The 22,973-nt window shown below is 41.9% G+C and overlaps 1 pseudogene; it reads right to left on the minus strand.

Annotated features, from left to right (window-relative positions):
- Positions 1-10,066: 10,066 nt before the first annotated feature.
- LOC147498199 (protein CHROMATIN REMODELING 35 pseudogene) lies at positions 10,067-16,106 on the minus strand (annotated as a pseudogene).
- Between the last annotated feature and the right edge of the window lie 6,867 nt (positions 16,107-22,973).

Consider the following 22,973-nt stretch of genomic DNA (forward strand, 5'->3'; position numbering starts at 1 on the left):
TTTGACACATTCTTTGTGAGAACCTACTTAGGCACGCTACCCAAAAGTTTCGGAAATGGATCTGCCATTGCATTTCATATCATAGTTCATTGTATAGTTGTTTATCTTAAGATGATTTGATTATTATGCATGTATTAGTTTAAGTTTTAGAATGATCATTCTTATTTAAATACTAGTGAGATGTATAGATCATTGAGACATAAATAAGGAAACAATAATTTTATTTCTTAGTCGTTGTAGTATAGATGAAGTTTGTGAGTACCTTTGGAAAAATCTCATGAGACTATAACTCGTCTACTAGGGAATTCCTAGTGGTTTAAGGCCTTGTTGCATATGGTCAATGCAATCGCACTCGGCGAAACGAGATTAGTTAGAAATCCATTTTTGGCCACTTATTCTAATTTCTCATATTTGCTTGAGGACAAGCAAAATGTTGTTTGGGGGTGGTTTGATAAGAGCCCAAAACTATAGTTTTAACCCCTTTAACAATAACGCTTTTGACCAATTATGTGATTAATAAGTAAGAGTTAGTATTGTTATCGTGTTCTTATGTATTTCAGGCATTGGAGTCAAATATGTGTAGAAATGCTCTCCATTTGCGAGATAAAGGAGCAAGGGTTGGTTTGCTAAGAAGTTCTATGATAAAAAGCCAAGATTCAAGGAAAAAAAAGCCTTTTTAAAGCCCGGTTAAAGCTGAAAAGTCAAAGTCAACGCGGGCAGAAACAGCGCACAAAAGTCAACAAAACTTCCGAAGGCCGTATCTTTATATTCAGACCTCGGAATTGGACCTACCTTATGTCAAAACGACCGGCTCGGAAAGAGCTTTCCAATAGTCCACACATTGACCCAATCAGAGGAGTAAAAGTGGACGAAAAGGCTATTGAAGTCATTTTCAGCTGAAAACCCACCTTTGTAGACTGAAGTAATGAGGTTTTGGGCTTGATTTTCTGGCCCAAAACATAGCTCCTCAGCCCATGCACGAATTTGTGGATCTTGTCTCCTCCATATCAAGAGACAAAAGCATAGCTCTTAAGTTACTTAGTTTTTAGTTAGTTTTACTTAGTCTAGATCCAATAGTTAGTTTTAGATCTAGTTAATTAGTATGAAATTAGTATTTAGAACAAGATTTAGTTTTTAGAATGAAGAATTAGTTTGTATTTCAAGGTTTAGTTTAGATTTAGTTTGTAGCCTCCATTAGAACCATTTAAAAAAAAGCTTTATTATTATTCAATTCAATTGCTTTTTTTTCTATTATGTATTCTTTTCATTATTTTGTTCATGATAGTTCCATGAATCAAAGCTAAACTTCCATTAGAGGGAGTTGAATGAAGCTTTGAGAGGACTTGATTTGTTAGTATAGATTTGTTGTTTAGGATTTTAAGTTTAGGTTTTTCTTGACTTAGAGATAATAAGAGTTTAACCTAAACTAGAGAATAGTGAGTTTGCCATGAGAATGGGAACAAGCTTTCTCTCATGCTAATTATTTTATGACTAGAGATAGTATAAAGTAATTAGGGATCATTAAAGGTCTAGTTTTTATATTTTAATCTTGTGTGAGAATAACTAGATTAGGGTTTTCTATACAAATCTATGCTAGCATGTTAAGAACTTAAAAAGTGGATTTCAATCTCTCTCTAGCTTTCTCCATATTTGATTCATCTATATTTAATTACTTTAGTTAATATTTATCAATGTGATTAAGAGAAATTTGTGATTTCCATGAGTGAGTGGAGAAGAAAGCTGGGATTTTGGGTGTCTTAATTTTTTTTTTATTAATAACAGTCGAAAGGTTTTTTGGTTTTTAAGGTTTTGTAGTTTGAAGTCGAAGATGTTTTTTTTATTTCCAGAATCAATTGTTGTGTTTGTACAAGAGGGCTTTTTCAGTGCGCCAAATGTTTTTGTACAATTTACATTTTACGGATAATATGTCCTTAAAGATTGCTTTCAAGTTGTTAAATGATCTCAATTTGGCTGCAAATTTCTTAGTGCTCTAATTTTTATTTTTATTTTGCTATTTCATCTAGCTTGAGTCTGATAATCTCATTCTAACCCATGGCTCCACTGCTGCAATCACATGTGTATTGTGTTAAGGAAATGGGTATTAGGCACTAGGAGGGGAATATATATATAATCATACAGTATGTCGTTATGGTTTTTCAGATCGATAGAATAGTGAGCACCAATTATATTAGCAGAATTTAATCACTAAAAAAAAAAAAAAAAAAAAAAAAAATCAACCAATCACAACAGTCTAAGTACGTTTTTTTTAAACCCCAATTTTGTCTTCCTCCACAATTAGCCACTGAGTTTCAAGAGGGGTACAAAATAATTACAGTCCAAGTACTTACTTACTTTGCTAAGGACTCCTAAATAAATAGTTTAGAAACCTATTGCACGCTACAATCACATCCCTCTGGAGCAGTAACCGCTCTCTAATCCCCAGAAATAATCTTTTGTGGTACTCAGAGTTCACTTGCATCGCTCCAGATTCGCGAACATGAGTTTGACTGTTTCTATATAATAGCTTAACACGGTAATTGGTTTCACCAATTATGTCGACAATATCCTCAATATACCCAGGCCACCACCTTATAATAATAAGGCCTCTAATCAGGGACAGAGTCAGGATTCTAAACCAGGGGGTGCGAGATTATGTGCACACCCCACACAAAAAAAAAAAAAAAAAAAATTTTTTTTTTTTTTTTTTGTCAAAATGTCTAAACAATAAATATCAACAAAATTATGCATTTATTTCAATTTACAAAACTAGAGTGCGTTGACTACTAAGAATTTAATATTGACTGACAAAGTTAACTACTTAAGGACTTAAGCCACTAATTGATACTATTATGTCTATATATATATATACATAATCTAGTCCACAAGTCTACAACAATTCAACAAATTGTTAATTTTCTATAATACTATAAGTCTATATAACCCTACTATCATGTGGAGAAAACTATAAAAGATTAACATTGAAAGTAAAAAATTATCTTGTTTTGTTTTGTTATATATTTGTTTTTTGTTTTTTTTAAGTGGAAATTTTGTTGATAATGATAACGAGTTTTACAAATAATTATGACAAGCCCTATGTCTATATATATCTACATAATCTAGTCTACAAATCTACAACAATTCAACAAATTGTTAACTTCCTATAATATTATAAGTCTATATAACCCTATTATTATGTGGAGAAAACTATAAAAGATTAACATTGGAAGTAAAAAATTACCTTGTTTTGTTTTGTTTTGTTTTGTTTTTTTTTTTTTAAATAGAAATTTTATTGATAATGATAACGAGTTTTACAAATAATTAGGATAAACATGCAACAAGCTACGTCGCAAGTCCTTTATGAATTTGTTTTTTATTTTTTATTTTTTGTTTGGGTTGAGGTCTAACGCTTGTTTAAGAATTGAGAGTGAAAGAAATAAGGGAGAGCTTACGGGTTTGTTATGGGTGATTAGAATTATACAAACTAACCGGTTGGGCTTTGGGCCTTTGGCTATTTGTTTTAGTCTAATTAACCCATCAAACCTTCAAAGACACATTTGTCCATTTTTAATGATTTTGGACTCAAAATAAATGATAAATGATAATTTTGTAAGGGCAAAAAGAGAAGTATAAAAAAAAACGTTGTTTATTTGAATGTTTTTTATGAGTTTTTTTTTCACACTATTTTTTTTTTGTTGATTATATTCACACTATAGTTGTGAAAATTTTGGGGGTTCGGTAGTAGAAGTTTGCTAAAAAAAATTGAGGATGCGAGTCCTTATAGTTGAAGATTTTTCTAGCCAATTAGTTATGTGATAGTAGAATCTTTTCTAATCTCAGGGATTGCAACTGAATCCACACGCACCCCTTATATCCATGTATGCCTCCAATAGTACTAGAAACAGGTGCACCTTTACATACTTCCACAAAACGTCTATCTTTGTACCACTCAATGTCGTCGACTATAAGAGTATAAGTTCGTATAGAAAATTGTTGAACTCGGTATTGCGTTCCTTCATCATTTGCACGATCATCTTCTAGTCGATTTTGGGGCATCTTAAACTCTATTATTCATTCATTACCATACCCTGAATCCGTTTCAACAGGAGATATTAGTTTTGCTTCCATGAAAGGCCCATTTTCAAACAGAGTCACTTCCACATAGTCACCAGTAGAGAAATTTTCAGCCATGATTCTTATGGTCTAATTCCTTGGATTCGGCTCTCATTTGCATGCTTCTATTTATAGCTAGTTTGATGAACGAGACTTCGTCCATTTTAGTTAGGCTCCCATTTGCTTGCTTCTATTACAACCAACGAGTACCAAATGATCAGGCATGTAAGTTACATGCATGAAGTTCACATTATTCTTACAACTAACCAACGAGTACCAAATGATGAGGCATGTAATCTATATGGCTCAAGTGCTGCAATCATATCTGTTACAGAGTTGGTAGTAGCCATGAAGACTTGAAGAGGGGAAATAAATTTCGTGATCAATACAGAGTTGGTAGCTAGCATGCGTAGTTTTGCAAATAGAGATGACAGTGACTTGCCTAAGAAAGACCCTTCATGTCTTGGACTTAATTAGCCATGCAAATACAGATGAAGTTCGATGCGGCACTACATATCTTGGGACTTAATTAGCCTCCAATGGTAAAGCCATGGGCATGGTGATTCCTAGTTTGAAATAGCTTCCAAGCGATTGACATGAAAATAGTTTGTTTAAAAGTTCAGACGCTTTCTTACAAAAAAGCAACGCATTTATAGAGTTGCACCAGTGCAACCCATGTTTTAAATTCGACGGGACATAATTTTCAGTCTTTCACACACGAATCTCTTGAATTTACCTCAAGCAGCAGTCACAATACTAATCACGCCTCATCCTAAAAGTAGGAGAAAAAAAAAACCTAAAACTGGTAAATTAATTGAAGTTCAATGCAGCGTTGCTTGGCCTGCAATTAGCCTCCAATGCTAGAGCCTTGGGCATGCTGACGAACCCTTGCTCTTCACTCGTGTCTCCAACTCTCTTCGAATCAAAACATTGAACGTATGTAGCCTCCCAATGTTAATCTTATTACGCACATTGCCAAACGCTCACTGGGGCATTTTCTTCTTCCTGTCCTGAAGGGAATCATTTTATATCCATCTCTTGTACGTCCCTTCAAGACCACGAGGACCTCTCTGGTTCGTACTAAGTCAGGACTCAGGATCACTTTCAATAGCCCACAAGTTAACTAATAAGCATCATGCCATGTCGTTGTACACTTGTACCCACCTTTTGATGACTCTTGTGGTATCATTAACAGGCCAGGTGGGAGCTATCGAAGTGCTTCCATGAGGTTGTTATTATTGGAGGTACGTTAGTTTGTTGACATCTGATTCATCAAGAAGTCGACCTGGTTCTGGTTGCACGTGGAGATCAATCTCTGATTGGGCCTTCTTGATCAATCTTAAGTATGTGTGGATGGATAGTCGAGCACAAGTATCGTTGCCTATTACATTTGAGTGTGTTGAAACGTCTGTTCCCTGCTGCAAAAATTTCCTACAAACAATGATGATTTAGTTACTAACAAACACGTCGTAAGAGAATCGAACACAAACGCTAATTCTTAATACCAGTTTCCAGGCCTACTGTATCTGTACCACTTCACTCTGCATCATTCCTCTAAAAGAGATATTAATTGTCTTATAGTGACATGGCATTTCTAGCAAATGATGGGATAACCTCTCATTCTACAATACTGACCCATGTAATGCCCCCTTGATCATATCATTGGTGTACTACTCTGGGTCAGTCTCTTGAAGCAACAAAAGAATGTGAATAAATGTTGTTTCCTTGTCTTCCCTATTAAGACCATTTCTCAATTTTCGATGTTCTTCTAAGTCGTTCAAAATTTATCACTTATTTCCTTCAAACGCAACAATGTCCTTCTAAATCCTTTGCCACCTCCAAACAGGCAAAAAATCTCCAATATTTGAAGCATCATACAGAGGCAAAAAATCTCCATAAGCTATCAAAATTAAGAGTAGCATCCACCAAGAGCTGTACGCTTATGGTGTTTAACAGAATCTATTCTAGTTGTGAAGAACGAATAAGAAGTCCTTCGTAAGTTGATCCAAACAGATTTAACCACGAAGCTCTCAATTAAGAGTCTCTGACCATTTTTCAGCTTATGAATCCGTCAGAGAACAGGAACGTACAAATATTTGCACCAAAAATGTACAAATAGGAACGTACTTATATAACCTAACTCGGACTGCACATAACTGGGGAATTTGGCCATAACTAGCTTGAACATTAATAATAATAAACAAATAAAAGAATAAAACTAGGGAGAAGAGGAACCACTTCAGCCTTCGGTACGATACATAACTGGATAATTTTTTCGTATTCATATGAACAAGTAAACTGTCGCACCACAATACCGCGACCCCCTACTTTACTCGTACTCTCGCTCTCTTTTAGATCGGCTGCACCAATTCGGTTGCCTACGTACCCATTTCGGGATCAAGCCGCCGTAGTTCTCCTCTCTCTCCTCACCCTTCTATGCCTCCATTCCTTCTCCCTCTCTTTTTTCCTCCTCCTCCCTTTTTCTCTCCCTCTCTCTTAGGTTTTACTCAAGGGACATAGTATGGTCCTGGGCCTATTCTCTGGGCCCAATACATACTATGGTATGGCCCCTTATCTTGGGGCGATTTCTTATGTGATCATTCCCCGAATATGGCTACTTACATTTGCCCCTCTCGGGTTCGGGCGACGATGAAGCAGCCGGAGAAATCTTCAAACTTCCTTGTCTCTCTCTTTGAACTCTAGATATCCAAGAATGGATCAGACGTAGTCTTCTCCTCCTCGGGACATTTTATCCATGTACTCAAGCATCTTGGACCCGTATGTTTGTGAAGTACTCAATCCATGGGTTCTTGTTCATATACCCCACTAACGTATCCCCAAAGGATCTCATCCCTTCGCTCCCTCCCTTCAACTCGATACAATGCCCACAATGTGTCTCAACCCCAACCATAAGCTCTTCTTCATAGAACTCACTACTATGTCCACGAAGTGTCTCTCACCTCATATAACATTTCTCTTTCAAAAACTTGCCACTAAGAAAGAAAACCGTCATAATCTCTCCTTCACATAACTCACTTCTATATCCGCAGAGTGTCTCACCCTTTCATTTCCCTTTCGTGGGACTCTTCAACATTGTATCCTTGAAGGGTCTCATCCCCTTGCACTTACTCATGGAATTGATATACACCCCCAAAGGGCCTCCTCCCTCTATTTCTCTTTTTGTAAATCAATGATAGTATTGTTCCTTCGGGAACTCCGAAGACGAGGGGAGGGCTCATCCCCCCCTCCCCCCCCATCGCCTCTACTCAAGTTGAGTCTATCAGGGGCCACTGTTTGCCCCCAAGTCTGATTGGGATCTCATGTCAGGGCTCATCCCCCGCTATCTCTCGCCTCGAGTGGAGTCCGATGAGGGCAACTCGCTACCCCGAGGTTTGATTCGGATCTCATGTCCGGAGGGCTCATCCCCGCTATCTCCGCGCTGGAGTGGAGTCCGATGAGGGTAACTCTTTGCCCCCGTGTTTGACTTCGGATCTCATGTCCTGTAAGGCTCATCCCCCCGTTGTTTGTGATCTCATGTCCGCTGATATCTCTTGCATCTCGACTGCTGCGGCTCAACCGTGCTCACGGGGCTACTCTCTTTGACTTTGCCTCTTTGCTTTTCTCGTCCGCCGAAGTGGCTCATCCCACTCGTGGGCTCTTCGAACTCTCTTTGGGGCTCTCTTATTGCCTCATGTATCTCTAGCATCTCTCGGGTTCATGGAGGGCTCATCCATTCTCGCGGGCTCAACCGGTTGTTGCGGTTGGGGCTCTCATTGCCCCATGTATCTCTAGCATCTCGGATCCGCGGAGGTCTCATCCCACTCCGCTGGCTCGCCGAAGCTCTCGCCTGTTGGGGCTCTCTCATTGCCCTATGTATCTCTAGCATCTTCGATTCTGCGGAGGGTCTATCCCACTCCGCTGGCTCTTTCGAGCTCTCGCCGGTTGGGGCTCTCTCATTGCCCCATGTATCTTTAGCATCTCTGGTCCGCGGAGGGCTCCTCCCACTCCGCGGGCTCTACTAGGTGTAAACTGCAACTTGTGTAAGAGGGGCAGTCCCTGCATTCTCATCCTCGGCCACAATTCCTCCCTCCTTGCCGTCCGGATATCAGGTTCATCACAGTTCTCTCCTCTAAAGGATCACCAACTTTGGAAATTTGGTCTTCTGTCATGGTGTTAACAAAGCCAAGGAGTTCTAAAGAGGCATCCTTTCTCAAGTTAACAGGCACCTCTAGAACTTCAGGCATAGTATCTTTCTCATTTCCTTCCTCAACAAAATCTGCCTTATTCTCAAAATCAACACTCTCTCGATCTGCAGCTACATTCATGATATCATCCAGACTTGGATGACAAGCTTGTGAAGTTGTTACATTGTCATCCAAATATTCTTCTTGTTCTACGTTTGTAGTCACCTCTACCAAAGTGGTGTCAACCAATATAACATCCTTTTCAAACTTGCCACCACCAATAAGATGGTGTCTATCCAAAGGTTCTTCCATTGGAGCAACTTTCACCAACTCTTTAAATTTGTCAGTATCGGTCCCCTAAAGCTCTTACATGATCACCGGACGTTCTTCCCGGGTCTTGGTACCTAATCTCCTCTACCAATATTGTATCTTCCATAACATTGTCTTTTTCGGTCTCACCATCGCCTTCTCTAGAAGCATCAAAGGTTCATCCATCTCGCGACATTGCATTTTTCGGGCTAGTTGCCCCAAAGACCCAAAGAACAAATTCTTGAGTAGATGATGGTAAAGCGTCTTCCTCCCGTACCTGAAAATCCATCACAAGTATGGGAGATTTCGCCGCAATGTCAAAAGCCTTTGGAACAATTTGTATGAAACGGTGATTGATTCAGGCTTGAAGCTTCTTGAAACCCGGCGTGCTCACCAACATCCTTAAAAAGACCTACTACAGAGGGCAGCTCTAGTGCTTCCTTCATGTGATTTGAGATGTTGGATCCAAACCGAAGTCTTTAACTTGCCACCGTCAACACCGATTCGACCTCGTTCACAATATGAGAGCCTTCCTCCTCGGTAATAACTAGAGAATCGCCCATCGCTGTAACCTTTCCTTCCAAAACGTGGAATCAACAAAGTGACTTACTTGCTCGGAAGTGGTATTCACCGCAAATCCAACTTCATGTAACCTTCAATTAATTTGAGTCTAAGACGTAAGACTTAATCCCCATAACGGTACCAATTCATCATCCACATCCACATCCTCGGGCCACTTCTTGAAGGTCGTCTTACGCTTTCGGCTTTGTTTGCTCTTTGTTTTTCCTTGTCCTCGCGTTTGCGGACGATGTTTTATCCGGGGCTTAGGTTCTCCGCGCCCTCGGATAGTTTTTTTCTTTTTTTTCGAGCCGCTTCTTCCATCCTCGGGTATGTTAGGACACTTCAAATCAGAAGATACGCCACCCCCGAGTCTATAGCAATGGATTCACGCCTAGAAGCACCCGTGTAGATCTCCTCGGAAGTTCTTCAAGAATGGAGTAACTCTTGCTAACGAAGATTTACTTTTACCGGATGCCCTAACACGTTTGTTCGGCACCATGCTATTTCTACCATCCTCTTCATTCCCCACAAAGAACATATAAGTGCAACATTTTAAACATTGGTAGAGTTTTGCTCGCATCTCCTAACAGGTTGTTCCACTCCCACATTGGTTGAAGCCATAGATTTGCATTTTGAAGCTCGACGATAGACATCCTTTTGGAAGTTTTTCAATTTTAGAACTACTTTTGCCTGGTTTATGATTTCCGAATAACACCGATAGTCGGATTGTTCCGAAGCTTCTCCTTGATCACCTAGGAGCTTGCTCTAGCTTTGAAGCATTTTCAGATTCTCCTACCACCGTCAAGCGACACCTTTTTCTCAATCACACCTTTAGTTCTCGGCATGGCCTTCACTCCGTCTCTAACATCAAGTTTCATTAACAACTTATCCAACTTCGGTCATTAACTCTCGCAGCCCCTTGTCACCAACAAATGGACCCCTCTCGAGATTTCTTTTAACATAGGATGCGAGAAACAAAGAGATCCAATGGCCGTTCTCTTGAACTGCTCCACTTTCTTTCAAACTGTCTATAATCGTCTCGTTGTGGACTGAGATTGAGTAGATTTGTAAAATCAACCAGACCGGGAAGTTCCTCTAAAAATCTCCTTTATAATAGTGGAGAACATTGCTTGTCATTTCCTACGTGTCTTGTCGATCAGAACTTTTCTTCTAAGGTTATCATCATTCTCGCAAAGTGTCCTCAACCGTGTCAAAGAACAATACATCTCGCACCAGCTTTCACTTGCCTCCTCCCACTAGAAATCAGTACTCTACTCATCACACTTTTAATAACTGAGAAGTATCGGACTTCAAGAACTTGGGGCGGACAAGATTTAGGATGTTGAATACTTCTTTCACATGGTTCTCGAAACAAGGTCCCCGACAATACAACTTTCCTAGGTGTCCGAACTTTCGCAAGTGACCTTAAGACATCTGTTTCCTCATTTCTAGGAGTGTGGCCTTCATCACAAATCAAAATTGAAGGAACTCGTAGAAGTATATCATGACACGCCATCAAGGCTCGGCTACTTTCACTCTTACTCACAATACTAGCAGTTTTGTGAGTACCTAAGAACAATATCCCCTTGTGCTCAACCCATTCTTTCAAGACCATTAACTGTTCCTCCCGACTCAATGCATTGGAAGAATAAAAATCATATAAAGGAAAGTCTTCTACTTGCCATATTGCAAACTCTTTCTTCCATGTAGCCAAAATGCCTTTCGGGTAATACAAACCGGTTGGTCTAGTGCGTGGATACTTAGCTAAAAGCTTTGAATGAAACCGATCAACATAAACGCGTCTTACCGGATCCCGGAGCATGTGCGAGGATGCAACCACATGGGTTATCGGATATCAAATTCCTAACCAAGAAATTGAACCCCCTCAAGTTTGATGCACTTTCATCGCTTCATGTGCCTCGGATGCACGGATATATCAAACTTTTATGGAGATCATGAGAACTATTAACTCCGGTGAAAGGGAAAAGCCACATTCTTCTTTCTTTTGTACTCGAGGTTCGGACATATGTAAGTCCGCGTGGTCTTTGAAACCTTTCCCCACTGGAAGTCAAATATAGTGTCCATGCTCTTTTCTCGATAACAACACCGCGAGACCGACAAACATACCCGGATCATCCTTGAGAACAAAGGAATGGCCACATTCTTTTTCTGCATTTACATTGTTTTCGGTGTCTCTCAGAGCATCCTTAGAGCATTCCAATGCTAGTGACATTTCCCTCCATGTCTCCGAGACCATCATCCGGATCTCTTTGAGGACTTCTTTCATGACTCAATTTATTACCTTGCACACCTACATATAATCCTTTATCCTTTTCTGGTTCAGCTTCATCATTCAGAGTTTTTTGTTCTTCCCTTGTGACTTTACTTTCCCCAAAATATCCGTGCGAAATCCGTAGATGGGTTCTCAGCAATTTGCCTCTTTAAGATAACTTCCTCATACTGCCAAGGAGCCTTCTGATTTGCATCAACTTGTGGAATTTCAGAACTTAATGTCTCCAGACTTTATGTGGAAGCCAAGGTTCAATCTCCAATACATACAAATAACTACACCGTCGTGCCCTACGCATAAACAAAGATAGCACCACCTCCATCAATAACCACGCACACCAAATCAACAGTTAACACACCATTTCTTCCTCCACCACCGACAGACAACATCACCCGTCGACCGCCACCACAACAATGGACCGCATCCAAACTCACAGAGAACCAATCAAGAGCACCACCCTTATTCAATAAGCACTACCAGTTAGTCACACCACTTATATCCACCATCGAACCGACCTCAGATAATAATGGCAGCACACAGCATAATAACATAATAATAGATAATGTAGCAGCAGCACACCCCATCGTTTTTTTAGTAGTCAGTTTGAAGCACCTTTCGATTGACAAAACTCTTAGCTCGCCATAACCGTGACCTCCTTTACAAAGAAATCTCAGAGCGAGAAGACCATGTTCATGAAACAGCAAATCCCAGCCCCAGAATCACAATCGCCACATCCAACACCCTTCCATTCCACTTCATCTCCTCCTTGAACACCCACGGATAAAATACAAAGACAAAACCCAAAATGCAAAAGACACACTTCCACCACAAAATCTCCTCTCAAAGACGTTTTACCTCTTTTACTTAGCTAAGAACATTTCCATTGATCTGGCTTCTTTACCAGCAACAAACAGGTGGCTCCCTTTCTCTGTAAATTGCTCCACTATCCCCTGTTATTTTTTCCTTCTCGAAGAACACCCTTCTCCACCTCAAGCAAAGGCTTATTTTCTTCCACAACCTCAAGTTTCTTCACATCTTCCAAACTCTCCTCGAGTTCTCTCCTTCTAACGACTTCTCTCTCATTCAATGTCTTAGAACTCTCCTCCTTTCCTTTCTCTTCATCACCATTTTCTTCAACTTCGTGACAAAACTTCAAGAATCGATTGAAAATCTCTCCCAACAAACAAATTACTCAGCCTAAAAGCGTGCATCTCTTTAACTTTGATTTCCGCTTCTTTTGAAGCAAATCTAAAGGAGATTTCTCCAAAATTTTCTTATTCTCTGTTAATTTCATGTTTTGCTATTTGAAGGAGTTGACAAATTGGGATTCTCATTCTCCCCGGGTCCTCTTGTACTCCATCTTGAGGTGGCGTAAATGTTTTGGATTTGTCCACTCTCCGATTCATGGATCTTTGTTGTCGATGACATAAACCCTCCCTCCGAGATTACGATCTCGAAAAAGGAAGAGTTTTTAGAAGCACTAATTGATCTCAAATGTTGCTTCACCTTAGAAGTAAACTTAGAATTTGATCTAACATAATCTTCATTTGTCTTGGGATGCCGACCTCAGCCTTTACAAAACCAAAGGCTTCATCATGGACACGGGTCGCTCGAGCGGAGAAATCAAACCACTTAGAGCATTGATGTGCTCAGATAAGTCGCCTTCAATGAATTTCCATTCAAGGTTGTTCCAATCAATGTTTTTGGTCCCTACGTAACTCAAAAACAGAGATTCTTCCACCGTCACTCCCTTAACCGAACTTCCAAACAAAGACATCACTTCATTGGACTCTCAATACTCAATACACCAACATCATTCTCACCTATCTCATTAACCAAATTCCACAATGCATAAACATCTTTTCTTCCTAATTTTCAAAAGCTAGGGCTAGGCTATCCCCCACTCGAAAGTACATGTCTTCATCTTATATTTCTTCATACCCCATTTATGAAATCTAATCAAACTATCACCTGATTTCACATCAAATGAAATCCGCTTGTTTTGAGTATTTCATTAGGTAATTTGCTCTCCACAATCAAACTCGATCCTTTTTCATTTAGAGGCGACACCAACCCACCAATAATTTTTCGATTGACTCATCTCGGTTTCAAATGAGTCGGTGACTAAGTCCCGGTGGTGAAAAACGAAATGAATCTGTTGAGAAACCGATCCCCACAGGTAAGCGCCATTTGTCGCACCACAATACCGCGACCCCCTACTTTACTCGTACTCTCGCTCTCTTTTAGATCGGCTGCACCAATTCGGTTGCCTACGTACCCATTTCGGGATCAAGCCGCCGTAGTTCTCCTCTCTCTCCTCACCCTTCTATGCCTCCATTCCTTCTCCCTCTCTTTTTTCCTCCTCCTCCCTTTTTCTCTCCCTCTCTCTTAGGTTTTACTCAAGGGACATAGTATGGTCCTGGGCCTATTCTCTGGGCCCAATACATACTATGGTATGGGCCTTATCTCTTGGGCCAGTACTTATGTGATGCATTCCTGAATATGGCTACTACATAAACGCACAACATTTTGGTTGCTAATACTTGTGAACAATGTCCTATGCCACCACTAAGTTCTTTGCTGTTTTGGCTACAGAACTAACAATAGAGAGCGACACGGATTAGTTTTAAAATATCGGGTCTCCATGTAACATAGCAAAAGCAGAAGAATCAACAACTTCAGCATATACAATCCCAACAGATGCTAGCCTAGCAAGCTCAGCATATGCTTCTTTAATGCCAACTCAAGAAACCATAACTATGATGTAATATATACGTGGGTAATTTATTTTGAGATATGTACAATGTAAAGGAGTAATATTCTCATTGATGAATATAAAACACGCATTGAGCATAAGCAGAGATTGTAACGAACTCATATCATTGGCCTCCAAGATCAATTCGTAAGCAGCTCGCTTCATGTAGGTAGTACACTTCAGCTCGCTCCAGTGTACCTCAAGTCGAAGAGACGACCTCAAGCAGAACGCTTCGAGTGATTACACCATCCCTTATCCAGATGTAATCATCACCAGAGCCATACTTGTACTTCTAATCATCGTGATATATGAACTACTACACCCACTCCTAATCATCACACAATTCCTACCAAAACCAACCTAACACTTATTCTCAATCTCCACCCTACATATGTACATGTCAGTACACGTGTCTTGTGGATCTACACTTCCCCATGTCTATAAATACCACCTACATGAACTACGTGAGACCTGATTCTTCTCTCCCCCCAGAATCAAGAGAAGATACGTAGATAGTTCCCTCATCAGCAAACTTGGTCTTTCCTAAATCCAATCTCATTCTCCTTCCTCCCTTGTATGTAAAAGAAAGCTAAAACGCACCTTTACATTGGCGACGTCTGTGGTCTCGATTTCTTGAGAAACCACTTAACAAATCCTTAAACCAAAAGAAAAAACCAAGCCCACGAAGCATGACAAGCCTCGAAGCTCAAATCCAAAGTTTGGCAGGTCAGCTAGGAACGATAAATGAGCAAATTACCCTGCTCAGGCAGGAGAATGTTACTCTCCGCGCGCAAGTAGACACGTAGAATCCACCTGCTATCTTAGCAGAGGACAACATCAACGAGGTTAATCAATAGATTAACGAATTGTCACAAAGAATCGACCAAAGTGCAGTCAAGAAAAATGCTTCCCAGATCGTTCAAAAGATGCTGAAGACATACCGGGCGTCTCCGTTCGCTGCTGAGGTACTTAGTAAAGCTTCTCCTCCAGATTTCATTCAACCTCGTTTTCCAATGTATGATGGTAGCACGTGTCCTGGTCAACACGTGGCTCGCTATATTCAAAGCCTGGCACTATATAGTGCACCAGAGTTCGATCACCTTCACTATTGTTTGTTTCCCGCCAGTCTCAAAGATGGCGCGCTCGATTGGTTTTTTTCACTCGAGCCAGACTCGATAAAGACCTTCGAGCAACTCACCGATTCGTTTTCTAGTCAGTACGTCCATAATATGCGTAAAAAAGCTGATCTTGATTCGCTGCTCCAGATCTCACTAGGCGAAGACGAAATAATTCGTGAATTTCTAGGTCGGTTCAAAGCCGAACTACTGTGCATGGAAACTGGTTTGAAAGAGTCCTTCGCAACCCTGGCATTCTCAACACCTGCCGTGTGAGCAACACGGCACTCGCCAGATCGCTGATGAAAGAACACCCCGAGACTTTATCTGAGCTATACGCTCGAGTCGACAAGTACATTAAGCTGCAGGAAGGCCTGAAGCACTAGGGCCTACCAGAAGAAGAAGAGGTTGCAACAATATCCGACGACCCCCCAACTTTAAAAAAACGACCCCAACAGCAAGAACGGAAGTCGAGAAACAAAATGAACAACGACCGTGAATTCGCTGTTCTCACACGATCTCCCAGTTACATACTGGAGAAGATCAAGAAAGCTACCTATTACTGACCTACTGTACGACAACCATAAGATCGATCAGGTAGGCCTTATTATGCCTTTCACCGAGCCAAATGTTACGAGACTGATGCGTGCTGGGGGCTAAAGCATTACCTTCAGGACCTCATCGAAGTAGGACATATCAAGCAGTACACCAACATCGCTGATGGCGATCTGTGCCATAAGCTCATGGCTCGCAGAGTGCGCAGTCGATCTCCACCTCGCCATGATCGTCATAATGTCCAAGCTCGCTCCCGTAGTAGAGGACGACCAAGAGATTGCTCCCGCCATGAGCGTCGTCAGCATTCGTCAGATCGAGACAATGACAGAACCATTCACATGATAACATTTCTAGATGATTCAGTAACATCGTCAAGAGAGAAAAGACGGTATGTAGGCTCCCTTCAAGAAGTTTACCATTTTTCTTCCCAGGCTGCACCTGCCCCATGCAGTTCCGGTTGCAGTTTAGGTGATATCACTTTTACGGAGGCCAACCTCAACAAGGTTTGCCTTCCACACAATGACGCACTTGTAGTCCACGTCAAAATCAGCGACTAGACAGTCAAGCGCATCTTGATAGATCCCGGTAGTTCATGTGACATTCTGTTCTACCATACTATTCAAGAGATGAATTTGCCTAAGTCAGTCTTCATAGACCCCATCACTCCTCTCTACGGGTTCAACGGCTCCAGAGTTGACCCAATCGGTGACATCATACTCCCAGTTTCGGTGGGATCTAGAGAGGACAAAGTCAGCTTCAATACGCGCTTCAGCATTCTAGACATCAAGTCGTCCTACAATGCCATTCTAGGACAGCGTTGGATTCATCAAATGCAAGCTATACCGTCAACATTGCATCAAGTTCTCCACTTCCTAGGCCCTAGGGGCATGATGGAATTTCGAAGCAATCAGCTCGTGGCTTATTATTGTAATCAAATCCTCTCAGCGAATAAGACCGCCGACCTACCTATCAACACAAGGAACGAGCCCACTAGCTACACAATGGCCAAAGACTTGGTCGCTGAAGTCAGAGCCAAAGCACCAACACAGAACGCTGGGGGCTCCAGCAAGAAGGTCTATTCATCTGTTCAGACCCCAGAAGTCACTCAAGATGTTGTTGCTCCACCAGTCAGGACCCCAGAAGTTACTCCCGTAGTTGTTGTTCCACTAGTCAGGACCTCAGCGGTCACTCCAGTAGTTGTTGCTCCACCAGTCAAGACCCTCGAGGTCGCTCCGTCATTTGTTGCTCCGCTCGTTAAAACTCCAGAGGTCGCACTATCATGGGTCACATAGCCAACACCGATTCCAGAGATCACTCCAGCCCCTGTTATCATGACCACAGAGGTCACATCAACCCTTGTTGTCGTAACCACAAAGGTCGTTCCAGCTCCTGCGGCCAACTCCACTCTCCCTTAGGTCGATAAGTATCTCCAGAGATCAATCCACTTGAGGACGCATCAGCGTCAAAAGCAGCACCCCCACCTGCAGAAAAAGAGCGAGTGAACTTAGGAACAGAAGACGACCCTAAATTCGTCTATGTGGGGGCCAACCTGGACCCAACACTCAGGGCCCATCTTGTAAACTTTTTATCCATGAATAAAGATGTTTTCACTTGGTCGTATGTTAATGTGCCCGGTATCGATCCTAATGTTGTAGGTCACAGATTAAATGTAAACCCTAATGCTAGACCAATTTATCAACGACCTAGACGACTATCCTTGCGATTTCAAAAAGCCATCAATGATGAGGTCGACAAACTCAAACAAGTTAGTTTCATCATAAAAGTAGATTATCCAAACTGGATCGCTAATATAGTAGCAGTCCCAAAGAAGAACGACATAGTTCGCCTTTGTGTCGATTTCACAAATGTCAATCAAGAAACACCAAAAGATAGCTTCCATTTACCTCGCATTGATCGACTTGTGGACCAGACTTGTGGCCACGAGCTCCTCTCCTTCATGGATGCATACAGTGGGTACAACCAAATCCTACTCGCTGAAGAAGACCAAGAGAAAACATCGTTCATCACAGAACAGGGAATTTATTGTTATAACATCCTCCCATTCGGCCTCAAGAATGCTGGAGCGACTTATTAACGACTGGTCACTGACATGTTCTAGGACATGTTAGGGGATACCATGGAGGTTTATATCGATGACATGGTCGTCAAAAGCAAGAAAGCAGAGGACCACCTCACTCACCTTGAGCAAGCGTTCTCCAAGTTACACTGAACTCGAATAAAGTTGAATCCAGAAAATTGCCTTTTTGGAGCGTCATCCGGGAAGTTCCTTGGGTACCAAGTATCACAGCGTGGGATCGAGGATAACCCAGACCAAATCCAAGCATTCTTGGACATGCCCAACCCTCAGACAAAGAAGCAAATACAGAAGCTGTCAGGAATGGTGGCAGCACTCAACCGCTTCATATCAAGGGCATCAGATAAGTTCCGTCAGTTCCTACAACTTCTTAAAAAAGGTGAGCAATTCTCGTGGAACGACTAGTGTCACCAAACGTTCTCCACCTCTCAAAGAATATCTGACAACACCTCCTGTCCTAGCGAAACCAACCGATGGGGAAACGCTGGGGCTCTATCTAGCAATATCAGACTTTGCTATCAGTTCGGTTCTCTTTAAAAAGGACAACAACTCAGAGAAACCGATCTGCTTTACAAGTAAGACGCTAACCCCAGCCGAAAAGAACTACTCTTACATTGAAAGAGCAGTACTTGCTTTGTTATATTCTACAAGGAAGTTCATGCCTTACTTTCAAATGCATCCAATCAAGGTACTCACCGACCTCCCATTGAAGAAAATCCTTCACAAGGAGAACAAGATAACTCGCATGGCAGTATGGGCCAAAGAATTCAGAGAACACCACCTGGAGTTCATCCTTCGAACCTCTCAGAAAGGTCAAGTCGTTGCAGATTTCCTGTCGATAACCTAAATTGGGAACCAGAATCAGAGATTACACTTACAAAGGAAAGTGCCAAGTCAGTCTGGTCTATCTTTGTCGATGGTTCCAGTAACCCCAGAGGGAGTGGCATCGGAGTCGTCTTAGTGTCCCCAGATGGAGCCATGGTAGAGAAATTAGTTCGCATCGACTTCGTGACGTCCAACAATGAGGCGGAGTACGAGGCACTAATCATGGAGCTCCGGATGGCACTACAGCTCAGTGTGCAAGAACTTCAAGTTTTTAGTGACTCACAACTAGTTGTTCGCCAGATTGCAAAAGAGTACACTACACACAAAGGTAACCTTTCCAAATACCTCAAAGTCGTTAATCAGTTACTTCTTTCTTTCAAAAAAGCCACCATACACCACTTTTTGCGTGACGAGAACCGTCACGCAGATAGTTTAGCTTACTTGGCTACTCAAACACCGAGCTACACCCCTAGACAATTACTCATTGAGGTAGTTGACCGACCTACTTACCAAGTGGAACACGCTTTAGAAATCCGCGATCTGTACCCACTCTCTGACAATCAGATGAGTCAAACATGGGTGCAGCCCATCATAGAATACATCTAGCACGGCACGCTCCCAGAAGAGCGTACCAAAGCCAGGCAAATCCCATATCAGGCGCGCCGTTACTGCTTGGTCAATAACAAGTTATTCAGAAAATCCGCTGGCAATCCTCACTTGAGGTGCATAAGCCCAGAATTAGGTCAATTGATTTTTGCTGAGATTCATGAGGGAGAATGTAGAAACCATGCTAGAGGTCACTCTGTGGCTCACAAAGCGATCTCCCAAGGATACTTTTGGCCTCGAATGCAGATCGACGCCAAAACATATGTTCTCAAGTGCGTCAAATGTCAGACATTTGGCCACAACATCATATAACCAGCTCATGAGTTGATTAACATTGCGAGCCTTTGGCCATTTTACATGTGGGGCATGGACATCATGGGACCATTCATCCAAGAAAAGAGTACCGATTTTCGCTTTGTCTTAGTCACAACTGATTACTTCACTAAGTGGATCGAAGAAATTCTTTTAGCTCATGTCAAGAAATCACACGTCAGAAACTTCATCTGGACTCATATCATTACCAGATTCGGCTTGCCACACACATTGGTGATGGACAATGGTTCCCAATTCAAGGAAAAAATAGTCAAGGAGTTTTTGGAAAAGTGGAAGATCGTTCATGCATTCTCCACTCCTCAATACGCTCAAAGCAATGGCCAAACAGAGGCTAGCAACAAAACAATCTTAGAAAATCTGAAGAAAAAGATTAAAAAGAACAAAAGCCAATGGCCAAATCAATTAGAGAACATATTGTGGGCTCATCGCACCACAGCTCGCTCCAGCACAGGTGAATCTCCATTCTCCTTGTGCTATGGTACAGAAGCCGTTATCCTTACCGAACCGACAAATACTACGATTTCGTCGAACTTCGCCGAAGTCGGGCCACAATGACTGACTCTGTCCTAGCACGAGAGGTCGATTTGCTAGAAGAATGGCGTGACCTAGCCGCCATCAGAATGGCATCTTATCAACAAACTTTGAAGAAGTCCTACAACAAGCGAGTACATCCTCGATTTTTTCAACACGGCGATCTAGTTCTGAAAAATACTCAAGATGACTCCAAACTAGCACCAACATGGGAAGGACCATACATAGTGGAAAGAGTTGTAGGCAATGGAGCGTACTGGATCAAAACCCAAGAGGGGAAATTATTGCCACGCCCTTGAACACTTATTTGTTAAAGAAGTTTTATCAATAAAAATATATTGTTGTATATTCCATGTTTTCATTTACTATAAATTCAAGTTTAGCTTACTTATGTATTACAACCTATTATACCTAATCTCGTCGATAAAGTACCGAACTCGCAATAAGAGCATTACCAATATACGCGCACTTCCAGCACTATCTTGAGTTTCAACGCTCTTAGTGAGCAGTACACTTTCATAAGCTAACACGCTCTCCGTGAGCAGCACGCTCTCTTGAGCTAACAGGCTCCAGAGCCTCTCCAATTCTCACTAGTTGAGGACCTATAATTCTAGGATCAACTCAGCGAGAACGCTCTTAGTGAGTGATATGCTTTCATAAGCTAACACGCTCTCCGTTAGCAGCACGCTCTTTTGAGCTAACAGGCTCTAGAGCCTCTCCAATTCTCACTAGTTGAGGACCTATACTTCTAGGATCAATTCAGCGAAAATACTCTCAGGGAGCGATACGCTTTCATAAGCTAACACGCTCTCCGTGAGCAGCACGCTCTCTTAAGCTAACAGGCTCCATAGCCTCTCCAATTCTCACTAGTTGAAGACCTATACTTCTAGGATCAACTAACTGAGAACACTCTTAGTGAGCGATACACTTTCATAAGCTAACCCACTCTCCGTGAGTAGCATGCTCTCTTGAGCTTACAGGCTCCAGAGCCTCTCTAATTCTCATTACGCTTACACACCCACTACGCTCTCAGCGAGTCTTTTGCTCTCTTGAGATCACAGGCTTTATAGCCTCTCAAATTCTCCTTAGTTGAATACCTCTAACTTTAGGATCAACTAAACGAGAACACTCTCAGCGAGCCTTACGCCATAGTAAGCTAGCACGCTCACCTAAGCTACTAGGGTTCATAACCTATAAGGTTCTTATGGGTGGGCAAATTACATATAAAAACGTTAGCTACAAGCAATCTAGAATAAGCAAAAACATGCATTCCATACACATTCATCAATAGAACTGCCCAACTAACGCCAGGAAACCAGTTCACGAATCCACCGATCTGCTGGGTCTACCCAGGAAATCCAGATCAGTATTTCTTACAATTTTAGCAAAATGTCGAACTGCCACTTTCGTGGAAACCAGTTCACTGCGTCTCTATACCAAAAAGGCGAACTGCTCAGGCAAGCCTGAGAACTCAGCTATATTGTTTAACTCTCATACAGAGAGGAGAACAGACAAAGTACTCACAAATTTTCAACACTTACAAAGACAAGATCGGAAATCACCATCAAAGAGCAGCAACAACATGCTTATCCTTTGGGGCAGCACTGGTCGAGGGAGTGTGCCTTGCAGCTCTCAGCACCACGCGCATACTCGTACTCTGAGCCCCATAATCACACGCCTTTTTCAACTGGAAATACTTCTCATCCAGTTTGGCATATTGGATACAAGCCATGTTGTACGCATCTTGCGTTTTGCGCGCAACCCCCTGACATTGCTTCGCATACTCCGTAACTTCAGCCAGCTTCCCCTACAGATCCTTCATCACATTAACTAACATAGAATTCTCATCAGTAGCATCCCGGTACTTTTTGGTCATTAATTCCAGTTTCTTCTTGTCAACTCCCCATGCAGCTCGCATACATCCGAGCTCACCTTGTGCGTCGATATCATTACCAGCACATTGCACAGCGTTCTTTAGCTTGTCGTACCCAACAAGAAACTACAAGTACAATACCAAAATTAGAGTTGCCCGATAAATAAAAGAAAAACATAACAGATGAAAAGCTCACCAAATAACAAGTCATGTCTATGGTCCCTAACAGTGTCCCCATATCTTCGTCTTCAACCTCAGCCTTATCACCATCCAGTACGACCCCTTTTAGAAGACTGGTTGCTATGGGTGCTGAGTGGAAACTACAGTCAGAATGTTTCACAGACGCTTCTTCCCCGTCTTCCCCATATAGAAGAATTCGCTCCCTACGTCCCCGAGACGCTGGGGCAAACTCTCACCAGCGACATGGTGGCTTTAACCCTGGTCGCTACGTTCCTCAGCAGCTAGATCAGCCTCATCACTCTGACGGGGAGACCTGAACATAATGCCACCAGTCGGGCGACTTGAACTCCTGGGTCACTTGTTACCCTTAGCTTCTGAAGCAACAACTTTTCTTTTTCCACGATCACCATGTTGATGAGGGTGGAACTCCATCTCTTCCATTATAAGGGGGGAGGTTTCCCTCAAACTCCCCTCACTCTTAGTATATCTATGACACCTGGCCATAATGAAGTCTACAAACGAGGCCAACATTAAGCGAGTTAGCAACCAAGACACAGTTTTTCTGTTCAAGAGGAATAGCCAAATACGGAAGCAAACATACCTGAGTGAGCAGCAAAGAAAATGGCGCACAACGGTTTGGAGAAGAATGGC

This window comes from Coptis chinensis, chromosome 5, assembly GCF_015680905.1.
Source record: "Coptis chinensis isolate HL-2020 chromosome 5, ASM1568090v1, whole genome shotgun sequence".
Taxonomy (NCBI): domain Eukaryota; kingdom Viridiplantae; phylum Streptophyta; class Magnoliopsida; order Ranunculales; family Ranunculaceae; genus Coptis; species Coptis chinensis.